Here is a 27,747-nt window from a genome sequence, read left to right as displayed (position 1 = left end):
ATTAAATTTTTTAGGATTATAACCATTTTCCCAGAAAACTTTTTCACCTAGTTTTTTCAAGTGTATTAACAAAAAATGTACAAACTTTTTGATATTATTGCTTTGCTCACTTTTCCTTCCCAATGCTGCAAATTTCTATGTCATTTTTCTTAAGTTAGTTTGGAATTTCTGTCAGTCACCTTTTATCATGTATTTTCTGCTTTTATCCTTCCCTGTTTTGCTTATAAATAATTTTTCTCTAACTACTTTTTTGATCACTAGATTAATTTCTATTTCTCCTTGGTTTCTGCTACAACACTGAATCCATTTTAAAAAGGTTTTATTTATTTGAAAGAGAGAGATTTTCCATCTGCTAGTTCGCTCCCCAAATGCACACAACCAGGGCTAGGCCAAGCCAAAGCCAGGACCCTGGAACTCAATCCTCATCTCCATGTGGGTGGTAGGGACCCAAATATATGAGCCATAACCTGCCGCCCAGGATATGCACTAACAGAAAGTTGGGTTAAAAGCAGAGCAGGGCCTCAAACCCAGGCCTTCTATATGAGAGGTAGACATCTCAAATAGCATCTTAACAGATGCATCACAATGCCTGCTCATTTTTAAAGGCTTATTTTCATTTTGTTTGAAAGGCACAGAGACAGATACACAAGGAGATAGGTAGCTTCCATTTGCTGGTCATTCCCCAAGTGCCCAACAGCCAGGGCTGGATCAGTCTGAAGTGAGGAACCTGGAACACAATCCAACTCTCCTACACAGAAGACAGGGACTCAAGTTCTTGAGCCATCACTTTCTGCATCCTAAGGTGCAATTGGCAGGGAGCTGGGATCAGAAGTGAATCCAGGACTCAACCCAGGCACACCTGGTATGGGAGGCCAGCATCCCAGCTGTCTACACCAAATGACCACTGCAACACTACCAGTTCAGATTCACATCTGATGTACATGTCTTTGTCTTTTAATTTATTGTAAAACTATAGCAATTATATTACTCTTGACAATTATAGCAATCTTGACTGTGAGAAAGAGAAGTCACCCAACAGTCTAAGATTCTCACTAAAATTGGTTACGTTAATTTCTCTTTCCTTCTAAGCATACAGAGTCTCTTTGAACTCACATAAAAGCAATGAACCCAAATACTGTGGCACTGATGTCTTCACTAAGAGATGGCTCCTGAGGCTTTCTGGTGAGGGCCCGGGGAGACAGCCACTCTGCAGCTCCTTGCTCTGCCTCTTCCCTGCTGAGCCTGGCGTCCATGCCTTATGCAGGCCAAGGTGTTCCTCTCAGGCTTCAGCAAGATGACGTAGCACTTGGGGAGGAAAATGCCACCCAGCAGCCCTGCAGTGGAGGCCAGGATGGAGAAGATCTCCACGGCCACCGTGGACTTGCCCCTGGAACTGTGGTACAGGGGCAGGAAAGCTGTCCAGATGCTGCAGAACAACAGCATGCTGAAGGTGAGGAACTTGGTCTCATTGAAGGTATCAGGCAAACCCCTCGCCAAAAATGCCATACAGAAGGTGGCCCCTGCCAGGACAGCCAGGTAGCCTAGCATGCAGTAGAAGCCAACACCAGAACCCTCCTGGCAGTAGATGACAACCTGGCTGGGCTCTGAAGCCACGTCTCTGTGTGGGAATGGTGGGGAGGTGCCCAGCCAGACCCCACAGAGAACAATCTGCACCAAGGAGGCTGTAAGGACCACCGAGGAGGAGGCATTTGGCCCCAGGCACACTTGGACCCTGGCTCCTGGCCTGGCGGCCCTGAATGCCAGGACCACGGTGAGGGTCTTGGCCAGGACAGACGAGACAGCCACGGTGAACACAACAGCAAAGGTGGTCTGGCGGAGAAGGCAGGTGGCGGTGGTCGGGCGGCCGAGGAAGAGCAGGGGACAGAGGGCACAGAGGGCCAGGGAGGTGAGGAGTGTGTAGCTGAGAGCCCTGTTGTTGGCTCTGACCACAGGTGTGTCCCAGTGCTTCAAGAACACCCCGAGGACCAGCACAGCCAGGCAAGCGAGCAGGAGCGCCACGGAAGCTAGCGTGAGTCCCAGGGGCTCATCAAAGGCCAGGAAGGTCTCTGTCCTGGGCAGGCAGCGGTCTCTGGTGGGGCTTGAGTACTGCTCCTTAGGGCACAGAAGACACCTCTTCATGTCTGTGGAGACAAACACGACCCCACGTCTGCAAGATGGCAGTCATGGCCCCAGCCCTGTGGAGGGAGGCTCCCTATGCACCAAGCAGCTCTCTGAACGTCTCACATATACTGATAGATCTATGAAGTACCCCTAGTTACCCTGCTGTGATGGGCCACATTAGAGCCTGACACACAGGGAAAATGCACACCCCACACTAATTTGCTTTTAATTTGCTTTTTTTAACAGTTAATTTTTTTTCAAGTACTGGCAGTAACTGGTTCTAATTAGCAACTGTTATGGGCTGAGTTGTGTTTCTCCCCGACCCTACCTCCCCAAATTCCATGTATGATTTGGATGTGGTTTGTGCCTGAGGATTTATGTGCTAAAAGTTTCGTCCCCACTGTGACAATGGCAGGAGTGACAGACACTTCAAGGTGGAGGGCCTTGTGGGGGGAGCACTAATGCTAGGACGGGATAACACAGTCCTCAAGTTCTCGCTATGAAGAGAGCACAATGGTTGCCTCCCCACCCAGTCTCTGGCTTCCTGTCTCATCTTGTGACCGCTCCCTCTCCCTGTGCACCCACCATCATGCTATCTGCCATGGGATGCAGTCAGGGGGCCCTCACGGGAGCTGACACCATGCTCCTGTACCTCCAAAGCTGAGAGCTAAATTAACCTCTTTTGGTTATTTTGTTATAGCAGCAGCAAATGGACTAATACAAGTCCATAGCCCCCAGTGAGTGCCTCAGAGTGTCACTGCATTTACAGAATTAGAGATGAGATAATTAAGGTCAAATGAGGTCATTAGTTGGGACCCTAAATGAATATGGCTGACATCCTTATAAGAAAAGTTTGAGTCACAGATAAGCACAGAGGGGAGACCTGAGAGGACATAGTCAGAAGCCAAGGAGAAAGACCTCAGAAGAAACCAACTATGCTGGCACTTTGACCTCGGATTTTCAGCCTCAAGAACTGGAAGAAGATAAATTTCTGTTGACTAAGCCACCCAGACTTGGACATTTTATTATGATAGCCCTGGCAAATTAGCACAATGGTTCTCACCAGCTCTGCCCCCTTCCTTTGTGGATTATTTAAACTGCAGCTCCAAATCACAAGAAACAGCAATCTCCTCCCCAGTGGCTGGTGATGATGGCACTGTGGTAGATTAAACAAGAGAGCAAGAGACCCCCTCCTACAAATGCCCTCATCCAGGGAAACTAAGTTTGTTACCTCACACTGAAAAGGCATTTGTAGGTGTGATCAGCTAGGGATCTTGAGATGGAAGATTACCAGTGTTACCCCATGAGCTCTGAAATGTGGGAAAGGAAGAAGGGAGGAAGTAGAAATGTGGCAGGAAAAAAAGATAAGTGATCTGAAGCCTGAGAGGGAAGAGATGCCCGATTAGGCTTGGAAGAAAGGGAACAGTTTGGCAAGGAAGACAGGTGGCTCCTAGAAACAGAATGACCTCCACTAATGACCCTCAAAGACATGGGATTGTGGGTGGGCACTGTGGCACAGCAGCTTAAGCCGACATTTGAGAAGCCTGCATCCCATAACAGCATCCCTGGGATTGAGTCACACTGATACTTCTGATCTAACTTCTGGCTAATGCACACCCTGGGAGGCAGCAGGTGATGGCTCAAGTACTTGAGTCTATCATATCCATGTGGGAGACCTGGATGGAGTCCTGGGCTCATGGCTCTGGCTTGGCCCAGACACAGCTGTTACAGGCATTTGGGGAGTGAATCAGAGGACAGAAAATATCCACCTATCTATCCATATCTATCATCTATCTATCTATCTGTCTGTTACCCTGCTTTTCAAATAAGAAAAAAAAATTTTTAAAGAAAGAAGTAGGGACCTGAGTCCCATAAAAGGAAATGAATCAACCTACATGAGTTTAAAGCATATTCTTCCCCAGGACCTTCAGTAAGGAGCACAGCTCCCAACACCTCACCTTTAGCCCCATTACACCCTAAGCAGTGGACACAGCTGAAGTACCCTGTACTTGCTCCTGACCTATAGAATGGGAATACAATAAATGTGTTCTTGTTTAAAGCTGAGGGCTCATGGTAACTGTTACACCAACAAGAAGAAACTAATTTAGGACCAACAAGGCATGGCTTGTACTCATCATAGGAGTGTGTACTGGTGCAAACACCAGCACCTGTTAAGGCTGCATGTTGGGGCTGGCACTGTGGCATAATGGGTAAAGCCGCTGTCTGCAGTGCTGGCATCCCATATGTGTGCCAGCTCAAGTCCCAGCTGCTCCACTTCCTATCCAGCTCTCTGCTATGGCCTGGGAAGTCAGTAGAAGGTGGCCCAAGCCCTTGGGTGCCTGCACCAGTGTGGGAGACCCAGAAGAAGCTCCTGGCTCCTGGCTTCAGATCGGCCCAGCTCCAGCTGTTGCAGCCATTTGGGGAGTGAACCAGCGGATGGAAGACATCTCTCTCTCTCTCTCTCTCTCTCTCTGCCTCTGCCTTTTTGTAACTCTTTCAAGTAAAATAAATAAATCTTAAAAAAAAAAAAAAGGTTGCCTGTGTTAAAGGACAGCAATACCACACCCAACATGTTGCCCTGCAGCACTGCTTATTACAGGCCCACCCAGGAAACTCACACAAGTACAATGATGCAGTAGTCATGACATGTTCATATTGTAGGGAACTACCTGGTGTGGGAAAACCTACAACCTCATATAACTGCTGGGATGAATCTCACAAAGACAACACAAAAGAAAAGAAAGACACAAAAATACACTCACTGTGCACCTCCACTTATGGGAGGCTTAAAAACAGGCAAAACTCAGATGCCAGTAGAAGTCATTATGGAGATTCCCTGGGAGGGGCAATGACCAGGGTGAGAATGAGGAGCTTCCTGAGTGAGTCATGCTGTTTCTTGACCAGGGTTGACCAGGTTGCTGGGTAAGAATTAATCAGGCTGCACACTTATGATCCATATATGGTCTTTACCTTACACTTCAATAAAACATTTATCTAAAAGTAACAGTAAGAGTTGCTTCCTGGCCAGCACTCCCATGTTCAAAGTCCACAGCTCTTTGGATTGGATTGGATTTTGAGAGACTGGAAGCACTCTGATGGACCCTCATAATCCAGCCTCCATGAGCCCTCACCTCTTTGGTCTGCAAACTGTCCCTCGGGGCAGGGGCTGCAGTCGAAACAGCACTGAGGGGCTCCCTGTCGGGGAATCTGGCTGAATCCTGGAGCACAGCTTCCGCTGCAGACAGAGCTGGGGACCTAGGGAGATGAGCAGCAGTGCCATCAGCAACCAGTCCAAGGGCACAGAGTACAGGTCCTGTCCTGAACCAGCGCAGGGAAGCAGCACAGTTTCCTTCCCATTCCCAAGATGAGGCTCCTTTCAGTGGAAGGATGATCTCAGCTGCATCAGAGAAGCAAGAGAGGCACTCACAAGTGGCGTGAATGAGGTAAACCCTAGGAGGGGATGCACCTGACTCACCTGATTAATGATGGGAACACTTAATCACGCCACATGAACTGGCACCTTCCAGTCACTCTGAGACTCCCACATCAAGATTGTAGGTTCCCCATCTGAAAGAGACAGTTCTGCCTCCCTCAGCCCATCTCCCACCTCCAGGCCATAGTCACGGGGAGGAAGGTGGAGGAGAGAAGGCGTATGAGAAAGAGTAGATTGTCAGCTCACCTACTCTCAGAAGGGTACACAAGGCCTGCACCAGCTCAAGCCAATTGAAAAGGACTTCAAGAGAATCCTCTGCCTGTGTTCCCTGGATCTAAGGGATCCAGGGATGCTGGCTTGACTCTCACTTGAAGAATACTAAGGCCAACCCTGAATAGACAGCTGCCAGAAACAAAAGCAAGATAGCACAGGAGGTGACCTCATGTCCAATGATGGTGGCCAGAGGTTGATTCTGAGAGCCAGAGGAAACACTTAGAAATACCCATCTCAAGACAGCAACCACATTTGTTAAAACAGTAATGCCTTGTAGATATTCTGAGATTATGTCTGGTGAAGTGTATTGCTGTCTTTCCAGGTAACTTTTCAGCTCTTCACTGAGCAGATCCCTGAGTAAGACGTGAAAAATACTCTAGAAGAAATTACTGATATAGCCTCTGATTCAATTTCTTTTTTTTTTTTAATTTTTTATTTTTGACAGGCAGAGTGGACAGTGAGAGAGAGAGACAGAGAGAAAGGTCTTCCTTTTGCCGTTGGTTCACCCTCCAATGGCCGCCGCGGCCGGCGCTGATCCCAGGGCAGGAGCCAGGTGCTTCTCCTGGTCTCCCATGGGGTGCAGAGCCCAAGCACTTGGGCCATCCTCCTCTGCACTCCCGGGCCATAGCAGAGAGCTGGCCTGGAAGAGGGGCAACCGGGACAGAATCCGGCGCCCCGACCGGGACTAGAACCCGGTGTGCCGGCGCCGCAAGGCGGAGGATTAGCCTGTTGAGCCACGGTGCCGGCCTCTGATTCAATTTCAATTCAATTCAATTGAATTTCTGAATTAAAATAGGTCTGAAATTTTCATTTTTGGTGGTGAGCAAAAGACCCTTTTCCCCTCAAAGAAGGGTCTAGTGTGGCTAAACAACACGGCCGAGTCATGACTGCCCCGTTAAAGCCACATCCACTTTGTGCATCACAAAGGGACAGAAGCCACTGGCCTCTGAGTTCCTTCTACTCCAGAACACCAGGACTGAGGTCATCCATGCACACAGGGAGCTTACCTGGAGGTCCTCCTTCATCAGGTGGACAGTCATTCTCTTCCCTGAAGTGGCTCCTGGGTCAATCACGCCTATGTGGACAAAGCAGAACAGGCCGTTGGCAGTCTTCTGCCCATAGAGAATGTCAAATTTTGTAAGTAAATCTCCATTGGAATCAAACATGATCTCTTTCCCATCAGGGGTCTTGAAATGCACCTTTCTGAGGGGTTGAAGAAGCTGGGAGAAGGAAAGGTGACATTGTAGAATTGCCAAGGCCAGAGCTTGGGGTGTGTCTCGGGCCATTGGCCACTGCAATGAGCAGGTGAAACTCCTGGCAGGGCCAATGTATCCCTGAGGCACAGAGGCAGAAGGCCTGTGATTTTAGCAGGGGTTTATGGAAGTGTATAAATTTTAATTTCTTATAAAAAGAGAAGAAAAACCTAATAAAATAATAATAATAATATATAATAATGAATCTATCCAAGATTGTATTTATATTTATATAAAGGCAATCACAAAATCAAATTTTAAATATTTTTCCAATGGACAAAAGTCACAGCGCAGCCCTGGCTCCAGCAACCATTTGGCTGTGCACTCCCATCCTCAGCCTTCCCGTCACATTGTAAGTGGCGTCCAAACATCGGCAGGGCCTACCCAGACTGTCCCCTGCCCAGCTACACATCCTGATCCCATGCTCAAGTTTCCCATGTGTTCTGTCACATGCTCCTCTTACATGTTCTCGTGCTGGTGCCTCCACACGTGCTGTGCTGCCACGTGGAATCCATTACTCTAGTCCGTGGCTGAAACCTCCTTGTCCTTCAGGCTGAAGTTCAGGTACCTCCTCAAAGAGATTTTCCCTGACTTTCCCATTCCCTTCACTCACTCCCCATCCCTCCATCCACTCTAATCTTCAAAGCACAGAAATATACATAGCCCTACCTATGGATTTTTTAATGTCTCCCCCTGTTAAAAAGTCAACAAACATCATTTTCTTGCCTTCTCACAACCAAAGATATCTTGGGTCCTTAGAGTAGCACCTGGCACAGAGTAGAGGCCCAGGTCATCTAAGTGATGTTAACAAAAACATTCCCATCCCCTTCCTTGGCCTCAGGCCTCCACAATCATCTCAATACCCAGGAACACATGCCTTGAGAGATCCTTTTTATTTTTTTAAGATTTATTTGTTAGTTTGAAAGGCAGAATGACAGAGGAAGAGACACAGATCTCCCATCTGTTAGTTCACTTCCCAAATAGCTGCAATAGCTGGAGATGGCCCAGGCCAAAGCTGGGAACTGGATCTCCTACATGTACTTGAGCTATCACCTGCTGCCTCTCAGAATACACTTATTAGGAAGCTGGATCAGAAACAGAGCAGCTGGGATTCAATCCAGCCCTCTGACACGGGGGCTGGCATCTCAAGTGGAGGCTTAACCTGCTGTACCACAACATCTGGTCCAAGGGATCCTTTTTCAGCTCTGGGCCTAGGCTTTCTATCTGTGACCTGAATGGGCTGGAAAAAGACACCTTCTTGGCTGCCTCCCTCTAGTACTCTCAGAGGGCACTGGGTTAGAGGCTGTGTGGAAACTGCATGCTTAATGATGAAAGTGAGAAATCCCAAGTGTCTAGACACTTACAATGCTCAGACTAGGCCAGCAGCTTGTAAGAGGCTGGAGTTCCCACAGACTTCTGGGCCCTGTCAAAATTGCCAAAGGGGACTACTGCCAACAAGGCTTTTCAGGATGACTAGGAAGGCCCCATGAGGCATCACTGCCAGGTACATGGATGGGAGCACAGCAGTGTGTGACTGAAGGCATTGGATCGAGGTGGGAGAGGCAGGTTTATGTGGCTGGCAGTGGTGGGCAAGGTCTCTAAGATATGTCAGTACAGAGAAGGTGTGTCTTTGTCTACAATGCTGGAGGAGGAGACAGGCAAAAGGGGACTCTGGGACCAGGAGCACAGAAGGCCCTTCCAACATTTACATGGGAAGGGGCCCTCACTGGGAAACCCTCTCTGGTGCAAAACTGAGTCACACACATAAAACATAATGAGAAAAGTCAACAATAGGGCTGTCTATCAGATAAAATCTTTTGCAATCTGAATTGCAGAAAAACAGCATTTTTTCTTCAGTATAAGGATGTTTCGTGCAATACTGGAGACATACATACACTTAAAATTATTTGCTTTTTCTCTGAAATCCCATTCCAAACAAGTATCCAGCATTTTATTGGCCAATCTGGCACCCCTACATGCAATGAGGTGTCTAACTAGAGAGGACCGAGGAAATCCTTTTCCCACCAAGGCATCCCTGAAGGATGGGTTACAGAGGTGACCACCCCAGGAACGCTCTCTGGGCAGACACCTGCTGGTGCTGTTCCTGCAGACAGGTGTGTGATCACCCAGTGGGCTCACTTGTTTGAGATGGGGTTCTGGGTCCCCAGGTGTGCAGAGAATGGAGAAATTTACTCCTCAGTTGGATTTTCTGCAGTGGCTTCAGTTATAACAACAAAAGAATGCAGCTCAGTACTACGAGCCAGGCCCTAGCCTAGGTTCGTAATGTATTAACACATCAATCCTCACAACAATCCAAACAGGTAGAACGTTTCTGTTTTACAAAGTAACTGGGGCTTAGACGCTAGCATAAACACACTACTCACCAAGGGTAGGGGGACAGCGAGCCAGCATGTCTACAAGGCTACCTTCCGTCAGCAGGGCCTGCATATCTCTGGGATCTACCACTTCATCCTACTGTGAGATGAGTTTACTGGAATTCATACATGGAAGTAGGGTTACCAAATAAAATAAGGAGGCTTCGTTAAATTGGAATTTCAGATGAAAGATAACTAGTACATCCGAGAAGAATTTGGGACGTATTAATGCTGAGGATTATGTGTAGATTACCTGAAATTCCAATTTAAGCAGGCATCCTGCACTTGCTGAACAGAGCAACCCCACAGGGGCATGACTCATCTGTGGTCACACAGCTAAGGAGTTCTCCAGAGTCCTCGTCCTGCGCTCCAGTTGAGATGCTCTGAGCAGTGAGATGGGGCCTCCTTGCTGGTTCTGTTCCACTCTGCACCTGGACGGTGAGAGGCACCCCTGGAACTGCCCACTCCCCTCCCTTCTCTCTCACCTGCCAGGGCTGGAAGTGCAGAGGGTCTGCACATGCCCCATCCTCATGCACACAGTCCCCCAGGGCCTGCAGGGCGTGGGCAATGCTGTAGACCGCAGAGTAGGCCACGTCCACTTTGCTCACTTCCTGGAAAGGGTGCTCCTGGCCTCGCAAGCTCTCATTCCCAGAGCACAGCCGAGTGCTTCCCGACGCTGTGCTGCTGTTCCTGGGCAGCCACTTGCATCCAAATGTGACCTCCCAGAACCTCTCGATGAAGGCGTCCTCTGGGGTCCGGCTAGGGTGCAGGCGATTGAGGAACTCGGGGAAGCCGAGCGCCTGGCTGACCTGCAGCATGAGGCCGAATGAGCCCTGCAGCACGCGGGAGACGCCGGGCACCGTCAGCGCCAGCCCCAGGTGCAGCACGTCCCTGCTGACCCACACCTGGCCCGAGACGCCGACACCCTGCAAGCCTAGCAGGAGAAGCTGGAAATTGGAGTTGCTCAGGAAGACCAGCACAACGGTGGCCGTGCAGCTGGCCATCTTCTGGACGAGGGCTTCTATCTTCTCCAGTGACTGCTGGGAGGGCACGTGGAGGTGGAACTCGAGGCAGACGCCTGCCTGGCCCAGCTCCCGGGCGACCAGAGAGCTGGCCTGCTGCCCAAAGTCATCATCCTGGGCCAGAATGCCCACCCAGGACCACCGGAAGTGGAGCACTAGCTGGCTCACCGCGTGGGAGGACGTGAGGTCACTGACCCGGGTCCGCAGGAAGGAAGGGAACTGAACCTTGTCACTGAGGCTGGGCAGTGTGGACGAGTAACTGACCTGCGAGGGAAGGAGCCGTGGTGAGAGCTGTGAGCCGATCCGAAGCCAGAAGCCAGGAGCTTTTCCCGGGTCTCCCATGCAGATACAGGGGTCCAAGGACTTGGCCCATCTTCTACTGCTTTCCCAGGCCACAGCAGAGAGCCAGTTTGGAAGCAGAGCAGCCGGGGCTCAAACTGGTACCTATATGCCAGCACTACAGACAGCAGCTTTACTCGCTATGCCACAGCACCAGCACCTAAGTCTTTACTTTTGAGAACCACAGTCCTAGCCCACCACAGAATCATCTAAATAACACTTTGAAAACACCTAGACGGAACCCTCCTCCTGTCCACACCATCAGGAGTGACATAAATCTCACTCTGGGCAGCACTGTCACACAGCAGGTTAAGCCACCACTTGCCACAGCCACACCAGTTGGGTCCCAGCTGCTCTCCTATGGTCCAGCTCCCTGCTGATGCACCTGGGAAAGCAATGGATCATTGCCCAAATACATAAGCCCCTGCCACCAATGTGGGAGACCCAGATGTAGTTCCAGGCTCCTGGGTTTGGTCTGGCTAGTCTTGGCTCTTGGGGCCATTTGGGGAGTGAACCAGTGGATGCAAGACGAATATGAATATGTGTTTGTGGTGTGTGTGTGTGTGTGTGTGTGTGTGAGAGAGAGAGAGAGAGAGAGAGAGAGAAAGAGAGAGAGAGAGACTCAATCTTTCAAATAGATACATGCATCTTTAAAAATAATCTCTCACTCTCATTGTAGGAGAGTTTGCATGAGGGTTTTGGAGATAAATCTCTATGAATTATGCAGCTTCCACCAAAATGCCCAGGTAGGATCTCCTGTTCTTGTGCCCCTTATTGGCTGGTTAAGCTCCAGTTGTGTCTCCTTTAGGCACCTGAAATGAGACTCAGGGGCAGTTAAATTTTACCTCCATTCCTCTCATGGTCCTTCTCTTTTGCCCCCAACAATCTGCTTCTTGGCCAGCCTCGGTTCTGACTAGCTTTGGCTTGCACAGAGCAGACCAGTTACTTTGTACTGGTGGCAGCAACGACGCAGAATATGTTCCCGTGGCCTGGTGGTCTGAGCAACAACAGAGAATTTGGTTTGCCAATTTTTACTTGTTTGTAGATTTGTTGAGGAGGAAAAGAGATGTGGACTCACACAGCATAGTGTCTGTGTTTGGGTTTGACCCCTGGAACCCTGTTACAGAATGAAGTGGTTCACTCTCCTTGTCTGGATGCAGAACATTCTCTGACCACCAGAGGGCAGTGATGGAATGGGTTATGTAAAGCTCATGCTCTGATGTGACTGGTTTCTACAGAGGCTGACTCTGTCTTGTATAAGCAGGGCTGCCAGATTTCAGAAATAAAAATACAGGATATCCAGCTAAATGTGAATTTGGTGTAAACAATGAATAATATTTTATCATGTTTCATGTAATAGTTGGGATAAACATACTAAAAATTAGTTGTTAATATGAAATCCAAATTTAACTGGGGATCTTGTATTTTATCTGGCAATCCCACATACATATGAAAACAAGAATTTCTTTGAGCTGTGTTCAAGACAATGGAGTTTTCATTCCTGTTTATGTGGTTCAATTTGAACAAAAGAAACATCTTTAGAGAAACCTTCAAGTCAGAAGCACCTTATGTAAAAATTCAAGTTTAGGTGATCAGTCAATCCTTGGACAAATCTGATTGAACAATTTGGGGTTAAAACATCAATGGGGTGGGGGGCGCTGGCGCTGTGGCGCAGTGGATAAATGCCCTGGCCTGTAGCGTCAGCATCCCACATGGGCACCGGTTCGAGACCTGGCTGCTCCACTTCCGATCCAGCTCTCTGCTATGGCCTGGGAAAACAGTACAAGATAGCCCAAGTGCTTGGGGCCCTGCCCCCATGAGGGAAACCTGGAAGAAGCTCCTGGCTCCTGGCTTCAGACTGGCACAGCTCCAGCTATTGCGGCCAACTGGGGAGTGAACCAGTGGATAGAAGACCTCTCTCTCTCTCTCTCTCTCTGTGTGTGTAACTCTGCCTTTCAAATAAATAAATAAATCTTAAAAAAAAAAAAAAAAACAACAATGGGTTCATTTGCAGAGATATGTGTTTAGTTGCAGAGTTCTATAGGAATTGCATGTCCTTTTCATCATGATAGAATTGGGCCTATCGTGCAATAAAGCCCATATCTCAAATGCCACTCTTGAAAATAAAAATCACCACATAATAAGCTCCCCCCACCAAAAAAAAGGAGCAACAGTTGGGCTTCCTCTGGGGGCACAAACAGCCACAAAGCCTGCCTGGAAATGCCTTTTAAATCTGTCCAAGATTCATAAGTAGGAAGGAAAGCCCTACCCAGCAGGCCAGGAAATTTAGCAAGCATAAGGCATTCAAACAGAGAGGAATTGACCCAAGTTTATAGGTTTCACAGTAAAAAATGAGTGGGTTTAAATTAGAATCCTCATGCAATGCTGGTAGGAATTTCAAATGGGAAAGCCACTTTGGAAAACACTCTGGCAGTTTCTCAAAAAGTTAAACATTGAGTTATTATTTGACCTGCAGTTCTACCAATACCCCCAAGAGAAGTGTTAACATCAATGGCCACAAATATCTATACATGAATGTTTATAACCACACTATTACCCAGGGTCAAAAAGAGAAAAGAGTTCAAACATCTGTGAATAGATGAATAAATAAACATACCAGAGAATACTAATTACTGATAAAAAGGAATGGAGTACTGACACACACAGCTCAGTGAAAGAACAGTCATGAAATACATGTTGTGTGACTCCATTGGTAAGAAATTACATAAAAGACAAATCTACAGAGGCAGAGTATAGGCAAGTGGTTGCCTTGGAGTATGGGGTCATGGCAAATGGTAGGTACTAGGTTGGAGTTTGTTCTTAAATTGATTGTGGTGATGATTGTCTAACTCCAAACATATCAAAAGTCATTGGGTAAATTTTATGGTACATGAGAAAAATGTCAACCTGTTAAAAATAGAAGCCAAAAAGAAAAGGTGGCCCCTAGACATGGCCTCTGTTATGGAAACCACACTGAGATCTGAAATTCAGGACAAAAGTCTGGCAGGGTGAGGCTGGTAGCCCGAGCCCATGGCCTGGATTTAAATCTTGGCTAATGCATGTCGTAGCTGGGTAAGCTTAGGTACACTGTTAATTTTTCTCTAAATCTCAGTCTCTTCCTCAATGCAGTGGGGATTACAGTTCTCCCAGAATAGCTTCTGGCTGTCCTGCCGTAAGAGGACAATGTCATGAGCATCGGCAAGGAACCTGCCCCGCAGTGGCACTGTTTCCACTGCTCCACCACTGTCCTCATTGTTACCATCACTTTTGCAAGTGAGGGGAAGGGCTTTGGGGTGACTCACCTGGGGAAATTTATAGAGCCCCAGCAGCCTGGCCATGGAGACTGACAAAGCTGACCGCGTATCTCCAATCAGGGCAGCCTGGGGAGGGCTGAATCCACACGTGTAGTTGGGGATCGGCTCCTCCTGGCCACTGAGAAAGCCCAGTGTCTCGTGGAGGGCTCCGTGCACTGAGTCCCCAGAGTTGCGGATGGAGAAGCCCAGCGTGAGGTTGGGCAGCAGGCGGGTGTCCTTGTTGATCTCCTCAATGGCAAAGACAAAACCCTGGGCCACGCGGTAGCCCCACATGGAAACGCTGAGGGAGAGAGAAGCCACAGTTAACCTTTGCTCTAGGTGCAGGGGAGCAGAAAAATTGCAGTGAGCGATCTAGGTATGCACATTCTCAAGAGCAGTGCCCCACAAGCCTACTCGAGTAGGGCAGACCCAGCTCTCTGGGTCCCTAAACTATCTCCAGAGTGGAAGGATCCCTGGGTTCTCCCCAGCCCTGTCCACTCCTCCTCCAGTCATGTTGATGGCAGAGAAGAACTTACAGCCCACTTCTCACTGGAAAGGAAAACTTGTCATCTGGCTTTGCAGAGAAGGTTCCACCTTATGCTTACAGAACATTCTCTTTGCCATGTGTTAGGATATCACATTTAAAAGGACAAAAAAAAAAAAAAACTACTTGAATGAGCTTGTATCATAACATGAATATTATTGAGAGCATGCTTTCCAGGCTGAAGTGGTTCATTCATTGTTCTAGTCCTGCTTTAGTCCTTTGTAATTTGTGGTAATTATGCTTTTCTTTTTAATACAAAACATGTATAAAAATAAAAAATTTGAAAAGAAAAAAAAAAAGAGCAGTGCCAACATACAACCCCACATGCACATACATAGAACATAATTCAGGATTGTCATAAAGGGACAAGGAGAATGAGAGATGTTGGTCAAAGAGAAGAAAGTTTACTTTCAGTTAGAAGGAACAAGTTTCAAGATCTACTGCACAGCACGATGAGTAGAGTTATAAAATTGCTGAAGATGCATGCTAAATGTTCACATCACAAAAAATGATAAGTATGTGAAATGATAGATATGCTCATCAGTGTGATTTAATAATTCCACAATGTGTAAATATACTAACACATCACACCGTGCTCCATAAACATGCACAATCATTGTTCATCAATTTTTAAAATAACCTGACAATGTCAAGTGATGCCAAGAGTCTGGAGTGATTCAAAGTCTCATGCATTTCTGGTGAGAATGCAAAATGGTGCATTCTTTGGAAAGCCCTTTTGAAATTTTTTAAATAAAGCTAAACATATTTATTTTAAAATATAACCAAAAGGACTATGTCTAGAACTCCTGTCTTCAAGATCACATTGGGAAACTCAGGACAGAACTGGAAGACGTACACACAGGCAGAGATGAACCCCAGGGCCTGGTCAACTCATAAAGAGACCTGTTCATTCCACAACATTTATTCATTGAGCAAATACTCCTGCCATGCATCTGGCACTGTTCTAAACACAGAGAGATGGCAGTGGACGAGACAAGAACCCCTGCCTGCCTGTAGGGTCAATGTTTCACAGACAATGAGAAACAAGTGACCCTCATTTCAAACACAGATACAGACAAGAAAACAAAGCTGGACAGAGGTGCTGAGGCAGGACCTGGGACACAGACTGACCAGCATTCAGACAGATGGGACCGACCCTGGCCCAGCCACTGCCCTTGGCCTTCAGGGGCTCCCCACCACCCTGCTGGGCAGTCACTTACGCTGAAGACGGCAAGCCAGCTGGTGGAGCAGTGAAATCAAACAGGGTGATGTTATCAAAGGGAAAGATGGAGAAGCTACCCCCAACCACCACATCTCCAGGACGGTCGAAGCGGGGGCTTTTCCCTGGCAACCGCCAGCCTGTTGGCCCAGAAAGAGCAGCCCCCAAGAGAGATCCCATGAGGGCAGGGAGCAGGGAGCACAGCCACATGCCTGGAAGGGGGCTCAACAGCTGGTGACACAGCCCCTGCATCGGACTGAGCCTGACAGCCACAGGGGCTTTATCTGTAAGTCTCCCTTGATTAGGGACCTGGGGGCTGGGGCCACACTTGGAACCCTAGGCATGCAGGCCAGAGAGAGAACAACAATGCTTACCTGGGACTGGGAGGCCACCAAGTCCCAGGGCCATTAAAAGTTTTATTTCCATCCCTCTGTGACCCCTCAATCCCCTCCCTCAAGTTAAGCATAATAGCTTTGAGGGGGACTGAGGAGCCCATACTGTGCCCTCAGGGACTTAGGAAGCCCAGGGGCAGCTGTGCCCTGGGTCACCAGGTTGCTGCTTTGGAAAGAAGCCCCAGGAGAGTTCAAGAAACAAAGAACCTCCTGACCACCACCCTCCCCTCCCCGATGCCTCACCCAGCAACGTGAGCACAAGTACGATGTCCCCAGAGCTACGGGTGACCATGGGCCAACACTTCCTACACCAGGGCCACCTACTGGAGGGTCCCAGGCAGAGAAAAGGCAAGTTCGGCCCTGGGAGGCAGCTTGAAGTTCAGGCAGGCTGAGCCTGTGGGTCCTGTAGTCAGGGAGGCTGGGTTCAGGCACGCGGGGGAGGCTGGGCTATACCCAGCTCTCACTGCTGAGCAGGAAAGTTGGTGCTCCACACCCCCCGTGAGGTGAGGCTATAGCTCTCTGCAAACAGAAAAAACTGCTCAATATCATTCCATCAAGGATTTGTAAATGAAGACCATAGTGAAATAAACACCTGTTCACACCTACTAGGACAGCTATAATAAACATTTCTTTAAAATGTTTTGTGAAACAAAAATGACAAGGTTCATGTGGATATAAAGGAACTGGAACCCTGTTTATTGCTGGTTGGAATGTAGACGGTACAGCCATTTTTAAAACAGTCCACTAGATGTTCAAAATGTTAATCAGAGTCACCACATGACCCACCAGTTCCACTCCTTGGTACATGCTCCACAGACACACTTTCATGCTAATGTTATACCAGCATTATTTCTAAGAATTAAAAAGTTGTATTAATGAGCAGTTTTGTGTCACACTTAAGTAATCCATCCCCACTCCCAATAATGAACTATTCTCAACTGTTTCTTACTAAAGCTCAAATGATTTTTGCTTTTGGTTCTATGTCCTATATCCGTTTGGACTTGATTTTTGAGTGTTAGGTGACCATATGAGGTATTCCTTTGAAGAGAAATCCTTTTACATTTCTTTAAGATTTATTTATTTGAAAGGCAGAGTGACAGAGAAGGAGAGATATAGAAAGATCTTCCATCTACAAGTTCATCCCTTAACTTGCTATAATAGCTGGGCCAAGTCAAGAGCCAGGAACTGCATTCTCCCACATGGGTGGAGGAATGCAAGTAGGTGGCCATACGATGCTGCCTTCTCAGGCACATTAGTAAGATGCTGGATTAGAAGGAAACGATCAGTGGACTTGAACACACATTCCAAAATGGATGCAGGTTTTGCAAGCATTGGCTTAACCTGCTGCACCACAACACCAGCCCCTAAGAGAAATAATTTTTTTTTAAAGATTTATTTATTGACTTGAAAGTCAGAGTTACACACAGAGGAGATGCAGAGGCAGAGGCAGAAGCAGAGGCAGGGGGAGGAAGGGAGGGAGGAAGGGAGAGACAGGCCTTCCATCTGCTAGTTCACTCCCCAGTGGCCACAATGGACGAGAGCTGCACCGATCCGAAGCCAGGAGCCAGGAGCTTCTTCCGGGTCTCCCACATGGGTGCAGGGGCCCAAGGACTTGGGCCATCTTCTGCTGCTTTCCCAGGCCATAGCAGAGAACTGGATCAGAAGAGGAGCAGCTGGGACTAGAATCGGTGCCCATATAGGATGCTAGTACTTCAGGCCAGGGCGTTAACCTGCTATGCCACAGTGCCGGCACAAGTCTGTTTTATCTACTGGCGTGAGCCTGCTGAATCACGAGCTAGAGAAATGGCAGGTTCTTCCACCCTCGGTGTCTGGAACAATGCATGTGATCAGCAGCTGACCAGTGGATGTCAGTGCTCAGTCCTGGGCCTCAGAAAGCGGGTCCTCATCTCCTTCCTTAACTCATAGCTCGCTACTTCCTCATCTCAGCATGGGGCACTCCAGACATCCTGAGCCTGGAGCCTCCTTGAATATTTCTCTCACTCCCCATATAAATTTCAGAATAAAATTATTAAAGGGTGAGGGGGTGGCACACATTTAGCTTAGTGACTAAGACACCAATCGAGATGGCCGTGTCCTGTATCAGAGTCCCTGGGTTCAACAGCCTACTCAGCCTGCCGATTCCAGCTTCCTCTTAATGCAGACCTTGGAAGGCAGTGATGATGGCTCGTGGAGCTAGGCTCCTGCTGCCCACATGCAGTCCAGGGTTGAGTTCTACTCCTTTGGGCTTTGGGGTGGGCATCTGGGGAGTAAACTAGTGGATGGGAAGTTTCTTTAAATAATAAACTATATTTTTAAAAAGATTTATTTATGTATTTATTTGAGAGGTACAGTTACAGAAAGAGAGAGAGAGACAGAGAAAGAAAAGATCTTCCATCTGCTCGTTCACTCTCCAAATGGCCACAACAGCCGGAGCTGGGCCAGTCTGAACCCAGGAGCCAGGAGCTTCTTCTGGGTCTCCCATGCAGATCCAGGGGCCCAAGCATTTGGACCATCTTCTATTGCTTTCCCAGGCCATAGCAGAGAGCTGGATAGGAGGAAGAAGAGCAGCTGAGACTTGAATCAGTGCCTGTATGGGATGCCAGCACCACAGGTGGAGGCTTAGCCTACTATGTCATGGCGCCGGCCCAGTAAACTACAATTTAAAATATTATTTATGGAGTCAGCACTGTGGTGTAGGAGGTAAAGATGCCACCTGTAGTGCCGGCATCCCACATGGGTGTTGGTTAGAGACCCAACTACTCCACTTCTGATCCAGCTCTCTGCATAGCCTGGGAAAGCAGTTCGGAGGGCCCAAGTGCTTGGGCCCCTGAACCCACGTGGGAGACCTGGAAGAAGCTCCTGGCTCCTGGTTTCAGATCAGCAAAGCTCCAGCCATTGTGGCCATTTGGGGAGTAAACCAGCAGACGGAAGATCTCTCTCTCTCTCTCTCTCTCTCTCTGCTTCTCTGTAATTCAAAAAAATCTTTTAAAAATTATTTTAGGCCGGCGCCGCGGCTCACTAGGCTAATCCTCCGCCTTGCGGCACCGGCACACCGGGTTCTAGTCCCGGTCGGGGCACCGATCCTGTCCCGGTTGCCCCTCTTCCAGGCCAGCTCTCTGCTGTGGCCCAGGAGTGCAGTGGAGGATGGCCCAACTCCTTGGGCCCTGCACCCCATGGGAGACCAGGAGAAGCACCTGGCTCCTGCCATCGGATCAGCGCGGTGCGCCGGCCGCAGCGCGCCTACCGCGGCGGCCATTGGAGGGTGAACCAATGGCAAAAGGAAGACCTTTCTCTCTGTCTCTCTCTCTCACTGTCCACTCTCCCTGTCAAAAAAAAAATAAAATAAAATAAAATAAAAAATAAAAATTTTTTTAAAATACTCAATATGGAACACACTGATATCACAAATATATTCATTATGTAACTTAAATTTAGCTGGGCTTTCTGAATTTTTATTTACTAAATCTGGCAATACTTCTGTGGGCAGATATATGGGACATAGTTATAGTAAAAATTACTCTTACTCATGTATTTATATTTAAACATTTTCAAAATATACTAAATATGAAACACACCCACACTAAAAAAAAATCCATCTTTATCTGAGATTGAAATCTAACCGGGCTTCTTGTAGTTTTGATTCGCTAAATCTGGCAGCCCTATTCTGGGACATACTTACACGAAACATACTCATATTTAAAAAATTAAACATACTACCGCGCACACACTTCTTTATAAAGCAGCTCGCTGTTGACGGGGAATTTCTGCATTCTGCTCGGAGCATGCGTCTAACAGCCCAGCAGTCGGTGATGCGGCATCCTCGCCTCGCCGACCCCACTGCCAAGGTGACCGGATCTCGGGTCCAGGACTACTCCCAGGGGGCTTCCAATCCGCTCTGGCAGCCTCCTGTCCTCCACCTCCGCAAGGAGCCCCGCGGGGCTGGCCGGGTCAGTTGCAGAATGAGCTGTGGTCTGCTGATGTCTTGCGCTTGTCTGCCGCATGCCCTGACCATCCATGTGCCCCTCGGGCCATTAGCCCCAGGAAAGGCAGCCGGGGCGGGGCTGGGGGGGGCACAGTACGAGGGAGGAGATGAGCTAGGGCTGGGTGTGGGCTGGGGGAGGGCGCCCGTTATGGGTACTGCGGTCTCCAGGGACAACAGGGGACTGGGCCCCACAGGAAGGGCAGGAGGTACTGCGGGATGACGCAGAGGCCTAGGGCCCTAATTGCCATCCCTCCCCCCATCCCCCACCTGCCCCGTGAGTATGGACCAGAAAGGGGCCTCCTCCCTGGCCCGCACTCCAGACTTCACGGGGCCCAACCCAAGCCCTCCCTTACCCTAACCTGACCAGTACCTCCCCATTCCAGGCCCATTTATTTATCACTTCATGTGCAGCTCCCATCGTGTGTCATCCTAAGCTCCCAAGCCCTGCTCCACCCTTGTGACCCATAAGCTACCATCTCAGACCCAAGGCCCTGTTCACGAAATGCATCTGAGCATGTTCACCACCTCACTAAGCCTGCAGAGCCCTCCCCTCTCCACAACAGAACTCGATCTCAGTGCACAGCCCGAGGGGCTCAGAGACACCCCACACAAACACACATCAATCCCTGTGCATCCTAAAGTGACTCTCCAGGACCCCGGGGACAACACAGCTCTCCCATGGGGGATCCCAGACACCCCTCATTCACCCAAAAGGGACAATATACAATGTTCATGGTCACATGTTTCTCAGGGGCCTAAATCTGGATAAGCATTCCCAGGACTTTTCCTTCCCCTGAGGAGCTGCATTTCCATACACTTTTCCATGTCTGTTTCATGCTTTCCTCTGTCCATTTTCCAAGACACATGGTATAACATTGTCAGTACACACGTTCAACGCCCAGTCACATCTGGTCCTTAAAGGACACCTATTGGATTGGATGGTAAGCACATCTATGGTTTTGCAGTACCCCTCTGAAACAAACGTAATGCATTTCTTCTTGTATGAACATCTACATTCAAACTGGAAAGTTGAACCCTTAGGGTTCCTACTTAAGCTCTGACGAATCAACAGCTGTATCCACATCAACTAGAGAATCCTTGCACGTCTCATCACTGCCCAGGCAGCCAGCCACTCAGTGCAGAAAACTTTAAGAGCATCACAGGGCTATTTAGTTGCTTTAAGAGTGAAATGAGGGGCTGGTACTGTGGCATAATGGGTAAAGCCACCAACTACAATGTCAGCATCCCATATGGACGTTGGTTTGAGCCCCAACTGATCAAGTTCTGATCCAGCTCCCTACTAATCTGTCTGGGAAAGCAGTGGAAGATGGCCCAAGTCCTTGAGCTCCTGTACCCACGTAGGAGACCACGAAGAATTTTCTGGCTCCTGCATCCAGACCAACCCAGCTCCTGCCATTGGGCCATTTGGGGACTGAACCAATGGATGGAAGATCTCTGTCTCTCTCTCTCTGTAACTCTGCCTTTCAAATAAATAGATCTTAAGTAAAATGCAGAACACTGAATCTTTAAAAGTTAGATTTCCCTCCTTTTCCATGGGCATGCCTTTTATTGAATACCTCATCTGAACTAGAAGAAGTACTGTAGAGGGTTTTTTTTCCCCCTCATTCAAAAATTGTTTTGGATAAACATATAATACTTGTACATTTTTATGGTAAAGAGGGTTTACATGGTGCTGCCACAGGGTGCTGCCATCCAGGCTTTGTTGGCCCATCTACAGAGCACAGGTGGAGTGGATTTAGTGATTCTTAAAGGCCCCTGGACTTTTCAGAAGGTAAATGAGCATTGGCTTCAACATCAAGTCACCAGCTGCAGTAGCCCCTAACAAGAGCCAGCCTGTCCTTGGAAGCTCTGGAGTCAGGCATTGACTTCTCTCCAGCTATGGAAGTCCTACATGGCATCTGCTTCCAATATGAGGCCATTTCATCAACCCTCCTCCTCTCTCTCCCTTCCCCCACCTAACTCACCCTCTCTCCTCCTCTTTCACTTTTCTTTTTTGGTTAAAATACACAGAATTTATCTTTAGCCTTTCAAATTAACAATTCATTGTCATTAATTATATTTACATGGTTGTGCAGCCCATACCACTATCTAGCTCCAGGCCATTTTCATCACCCCCAGGAAGCTCCACTCACATCTACGCTCACTGTCCAATCCCTGCACCTTGCTCCCCTCAGAGCCTCACAATGAGTGGACACTACTCTGCCTTCTATCCCAATGGGATTTAGGAAGGGTTTTTAGGTCTGACCAAAACTGGCCCATACATGTTTTGTTTGACAAACTGGGGGCAAGGGAAGGAGATGCCCAGAATCTGTTAAACCATGAACACTTGGCTTTCTGGTCTGCTTGGAAGAAGCAGCTCTCCCAAGAGCGGGGTCACTTCTCCTGTGGCTGGAGCAGAGCAGGGAGCTGGTGTTAAGACCCTGGGAGGGGCCTGCTCTGCAGACATTCAGCTTATCCCCTCCTCACCCAATCACCAGCTCTTGTCCTCTTTCAAGCAAAATCCTTCTAAGTTTTTGCTCCTTTTTTTCTCCTCTCAACTTCACATGGAAAAACCAGAGTAGTCTGTTGACTCCGAATCTTTTGAAGTGGAGATCTTGTCATCCAGTCTTCACGAAGTCACCTTCAACTCAGCCTTTAATCTGTCTGCCCTGCCCACTGCTGCCACTGGACCAAGCCACCCTCCCTTGCTGCTTCTCAGACTATGCAGACCCCACCAGACCCTCCACTGCCTTCATCTTATTTGCCTTCCCGCGTGCATTCTCAGAACTCTCCCCTATTTAACTGCTACTGGGCTCCAACTCCCCTCCAAAGACACCTTCCCTCTCATCCTGTGGTTGGGGAACTCCTCCCAGGAGCAAGCTGGAAGGTTAGATCTTGGCCCCACAGCCAACACACTACTCTTGCAAGTCCCATGAGCCTTCAAGCAGGTATGGCACACATGCAACAGAATATGTGGAGACAGAACTCCAGAATGACCCCACTTGTCCCAGTCCGGGGCTCACTCCACGCAGTGTCCATTTCAATTCCAACAAACTGGAGGCACATTCATAACTGTATTGGTTGGTCCCAGGGTTGGTCATATCCCGACCCACCCTGGGCTGACTTACACTGCATGGATCCTGAACCTCCAGGACAGGGACCTCTGGAAACGTCTGCATGAGCATCCCACAGACCAGCTGCCTGCCAGAGACACTGGCCAAGTGTCCTTCAGTCCTCCATCCAAGTCTGTCCAAAGGCCTCATCTTCCTCAGGTGACAACAAAGAGCTAACTGCCGTTCCTCTGGGTTTACGCTCTCCCTGGAGGCACCACCACCTCCAAGGCTCAGAGATTCTTGATGACTCCAGGGGCAACAGCTGTGTCCTGGGAACCCACCTCCTGGTCTCTCGCAGTTCTCTTCCCCTCTGCACCATCCTGGCCAGCCCTTCTCTCCCTTTCCCAGGTGTCTGCGGAGCCTTTATGTGAACCCTCCCATTCCCTTCCTTCCCATCCCCAGCATGCAGCCAGCAGAATCCCTTTAAACTTCAGACACGGAAGTGACAGAAAGCCCAGCAGACCAGCTCCACTGCTTGCCCCCACCCCGCCCAGTGTGCTTCTATAGCCCCCTGTGTAGGGTGGCCACCGCTGGCATCATTTACCCATTCTGCCCCTGCCTGTTGTCACATGACCCCTATCTAGGTCTCTTTATGGATTGCCATCTCTGTGTAGATTAGTCTCCACTGCCACACTTTACCTATGCCCATCACAGGGCTGGCCCGCCCAACCACGTATGTTGAGTGAGAAGTGAATACGTGTGCTACAGGTCCTACCGACACACTGCCTTGTGCTGGCATTACCAGCCAACACAGCCTTACTCAGACCTGAGAAGGCAATGGCCATGGCGTGATAGGCCAGGGTCATGCTCTCTGCATGGGGTGACAGAGGCAAGGATGTGGCACCGGGTCCCAGGCCTCAAGAGTCGTTCTGCAGAACTGTGGCATCTATCCCAATCCACACAAGCCACCCAATCAAGTTCTCTGTTCAACCTGCCCACTCACAAGAACAGTCAGACAGAGCACCAGCCCCTTTCTCCTGTAGGCTCATCCCACCTGTGGCAGCCCAGATGTCCCACTATGCTTGTCTCTCCCTGTGCCTCCTTCTGCCAGCATCTGAAAGACCACAGTGTCCCCTCCATGATGCTTTCTGGCCTCCTTGTCTGTGCTCCAGCCCTTGTTACAGAGCAGCTACTGGGCCTCGTCCTAGGTGCTTATTCTCAGGAGGGCTTACAAGCCGCCTTTCCTCCCATTCCATGCAGGGCCAGAGGAGAGCTGGATGCTGCTAGATTTCAAAGCTCCTCAAAGAATATATATATATATATTTTAAAGATTTATTTATTTTACTTGAAAGTCAGAGTTACACAGAGAGAGAAGAGGCAGAAAGAGAGAGGTCTTCCATCCGCTGGCTCACTCTCCAATTGGCCATAACGGCCAGAACTGCGCCGATCCAAAGCCAGGAGCCAGGAGCTTCCTCCGGGTCTCCCGTGCGTGTGCAGGGACCCAAGGGTTTGGGCCATCTCCTACTGCTTTCCCAGGCCATAGCAGAGAGCTAGATAGGAAGTGGAGCAGCCAGGACTCGAACTGGCTCCCATATGGGATGCCGGCACTGCAGGTGACAGCCTTACCCGCTACCTCACAACGCCGGCCCCAAATGATATATATATATATATATATATATATATATATATATATATATATATATATATATTTTTTTTTTTTAAATCTAATGGAGTACTGGGGCTGGTGCTGTGGGGTAGCAGGTAAAGCTGCCTCCTGTAGTGCTGGCATCCCAGGTGGACACCGGTTTGAGTCCGGGCTGCTCCACTTCCTATCCAGCTCTTTGCTATGGCCTGGGAAGGCAGTGGAAGATGGCCCAAGTCCTTGGGCCCCTGCACCCGCGTGGGAGGCCCAGAAGAAGCTCCTGGCTCCTGGCTTCAATTCAGCGCAGCTCCGGCCGTTGCGGCCAACTGGGGAGTGAACTAGCGGAAGGAAGACCTCTCTCTCTCTGCCTCTCCTCTTTCTGTGTAACTCTTTCAAAAAACTAACTAAATCTTAAAAAAAAATCGAATGGAGTATGCCCACAGAGCTGTAAAATTGTAGTGTTTTAAGCTTATACACTGAACAAATTAAGTTCAACAAAATGCAATGTGATAATTCTTTTTTTTAACACACTTTAAAAACTTTATTTATACAAAAAACTTATTTGTTTTTAAAAGCATTAACAAGAGAGAAAGAAAATGAGAAAGACTATGGAGCAGAAGGCATGCCCTCAGTAGTGTTCAGTGAGAAGGTGGGATTTTTGGTTTTCTGGAATTGAATGTTTAATGTTTTTATAAATGAAAGAAGGTATTCTGTTTGTTTACATCAGTGAACTGTGATTTTGAGCCATTATATCTTTTCATTATCTCCACTGTTTTAAAGCTTACAGAATTTGAATTCTTCAACCCATTTATGGGGTTGAAGCCAAACATTTCCTAGTGTTTCTGTGTGTAAGAAAAATGTAACCAGTATGGTTTTTTTTTTTTTCTTCAAGAATTATTGTCTTCTTTGTTTTCAGAGTCAGAGTTGATTCAGTCAAAGAAAAACTGTCCTTGACTTGAAACTTTTCACCAGCTTTTTTTTGACAGGCAGAGTTAGACAGTGAGAGAGAGAGAGAGAGAGAAAGGTCTTCCTTCCGTTGGTTCACCCGCCAAATGGCCTCTACGGCCGGTGTGCTGTGCCGATCCGAAGCCAGGAGCCAGGTGCCTCCTGGTCTCCCATGCGGGTGCAGGGCCCAAGCACTCGGGCCATCCTCCACTGCCCTCCCGGGCCACAGCAGAGAGCTGGACTGGAAGAGAGGCAACCAGGATAGAACCGGCGCCCCAACCGGGACTAGAACCCCGGGGTGCGGGCGCTGCAGGCGGAGGGTTAGCCTAGTGCGCCGCGGCGCCGGCCTCATCAGCTTTGAAACAGCTTGCAAGCCCTGATTACTGGATGAATCTGTCCTCTCATAAAACAGCAAAAAGCACGTGACCCACCTGGGATTTTCTTAGCTCTTCGCTCACTGCCACAGGACGTTTGCAGGACGCTGGTGAAAGCGAGTTCTTGAATGGGGGACGGTGATGTCCCCGCTCATCCACTGTTGGCCGCTGTACCTGGGCCTAGGGCCTGGCAGGCTTTGGTGAGTGTTGGAAAAAAGAAAAAAATCACAATGCAGTCAGCAAGGCTTTGAATTTTATGCCACTGTTCAAATACACAATTACACAGCACCGTATAAAATAGTTAGAAATGTCGAACAGTCTTCACATGATGTTCCTCAGAACTAATAAATTCACTCTGGGAACCGTCCAAGGCTCAGTCAGTGTGGGGCTCGGCAAATGTTTCAGTTCTGAATGTTCTTCGGAATCACACCTTTACTTCAGAGTGAAGCTGACGACAGCCTCCGGTGTGCAGGGAGCACGCCGCTGCCTCGGAGAACCGACGCCGGCGTTCCCGGCGCCCTCGGGGGTCTGCCCCGTCCTGAGAGACTGGTCCCCGTGTCTTCCCGCTGCTCCCGCCCAAGGGTGTCTCTGGACTCCCTGTGCTCCAATCCAAGAGCGCAGTCCCCTCACGCGGAGAGCCCGGCAGCCACGCCACAACGGCAGACTGACGTCACAATGACTCCAGTCTCCAAACGGCGACACGCCGCGACGCGCGAGAGGCCCTCTGGGAGTCCTGGCTCGCGTCCCTCCTGCGCAGGCGCAGCTCGGCCGGCGGCGGACGCGGCCTTCGACACGCCATCCGGCGGCCGCGCGAGGCGAAAGGGTTTTGCGGCACACTTGTGGGACTGAGCCCGCCCAGGGGTGTCCCGGGCCTGGATCGGAACCCGAGCCCGGCCCCCCAGCGCCGGAGCCCCGGGCGAGCCGGTTGACGACCGGAAGCTCCCGCGCGGACTTCTGGGAGTTGTAGTCCGGCACTCGCGAGCATGGGCACAATCCGGGTTGGTGCGGCCAGGGCTTTTGTCCTGGGGTCCGGTGGGTAAGTGAGATCCGGGAAGTTCGGGGAGGGAAGGCCGAACGGGGCCGGGTCGCGGGAGGGTTTTCCTGGGCCGCGGTCCGGGCCGGAACCTAACCGCGCGTCAGTCACTGTCGGTTCGCTTTGGCTACTTTGGGCCTGAGGAGAATCGTCTCGGGGATGGTGGGTGTGCGGGGCCGGTCGGACTGGGGCGGGTTTGAGGGTGAGAGGAGGCTGAGGATCCGAGAGGAGGGGCCGGGGCTAAGGGTGCAGGTCCTGCTTTTGCAGGAGGGATTGGGATACCCCGGTCCTAGGGGCACAGGCTGGGCCCTTCTGAGGCTGGAGCTAGTCTGACTTGCATCCTGCACTGCCGCGGTGGGACGCCCAGGCTCTAGGGGGTCCCACGATGGAGTCACCTCAGGAGCTCGCACCTTCCTGGGATTTCAGACCCTAGGATGGAGGTGTGGGGCTTGCA

At 49.3% G+C, this 27,747-nt stretch overlaps 1 pseudogene; it reads right to left on the bottom strand.

The window, feature by feature from the left end:
* Window positions 1-683: 683 nt before the first annotated feature.
* Window positions 684-26,995, bottom strand: LOC133748581 (vomeronasal type-2 receptor 26-like; annotated as a pseudogene).
* Between the last annotated feature and the right edge of the window lie 752 nt (window positions 26,996-27,747).

The sequence above is a fragment of the Lepus europaeus genome, chromosome 19 (assembly GCF_033115175.1).
Source record: "Lepus europaeus isolate LE1 chromosome 19, mLepTim1.pri, whole genome shotgun sequence".
NCBI lineage: Eukaryota > Metazoa > Chordata > Mammalia > Lagomorpha > Leporidae > Lepus > Lepus europaeus.
The sequence above is the reverse complement of the archived record's forward strand: the minus strand, read 5'-3'. Positions and strand labels throughout refer to the sequence as shown.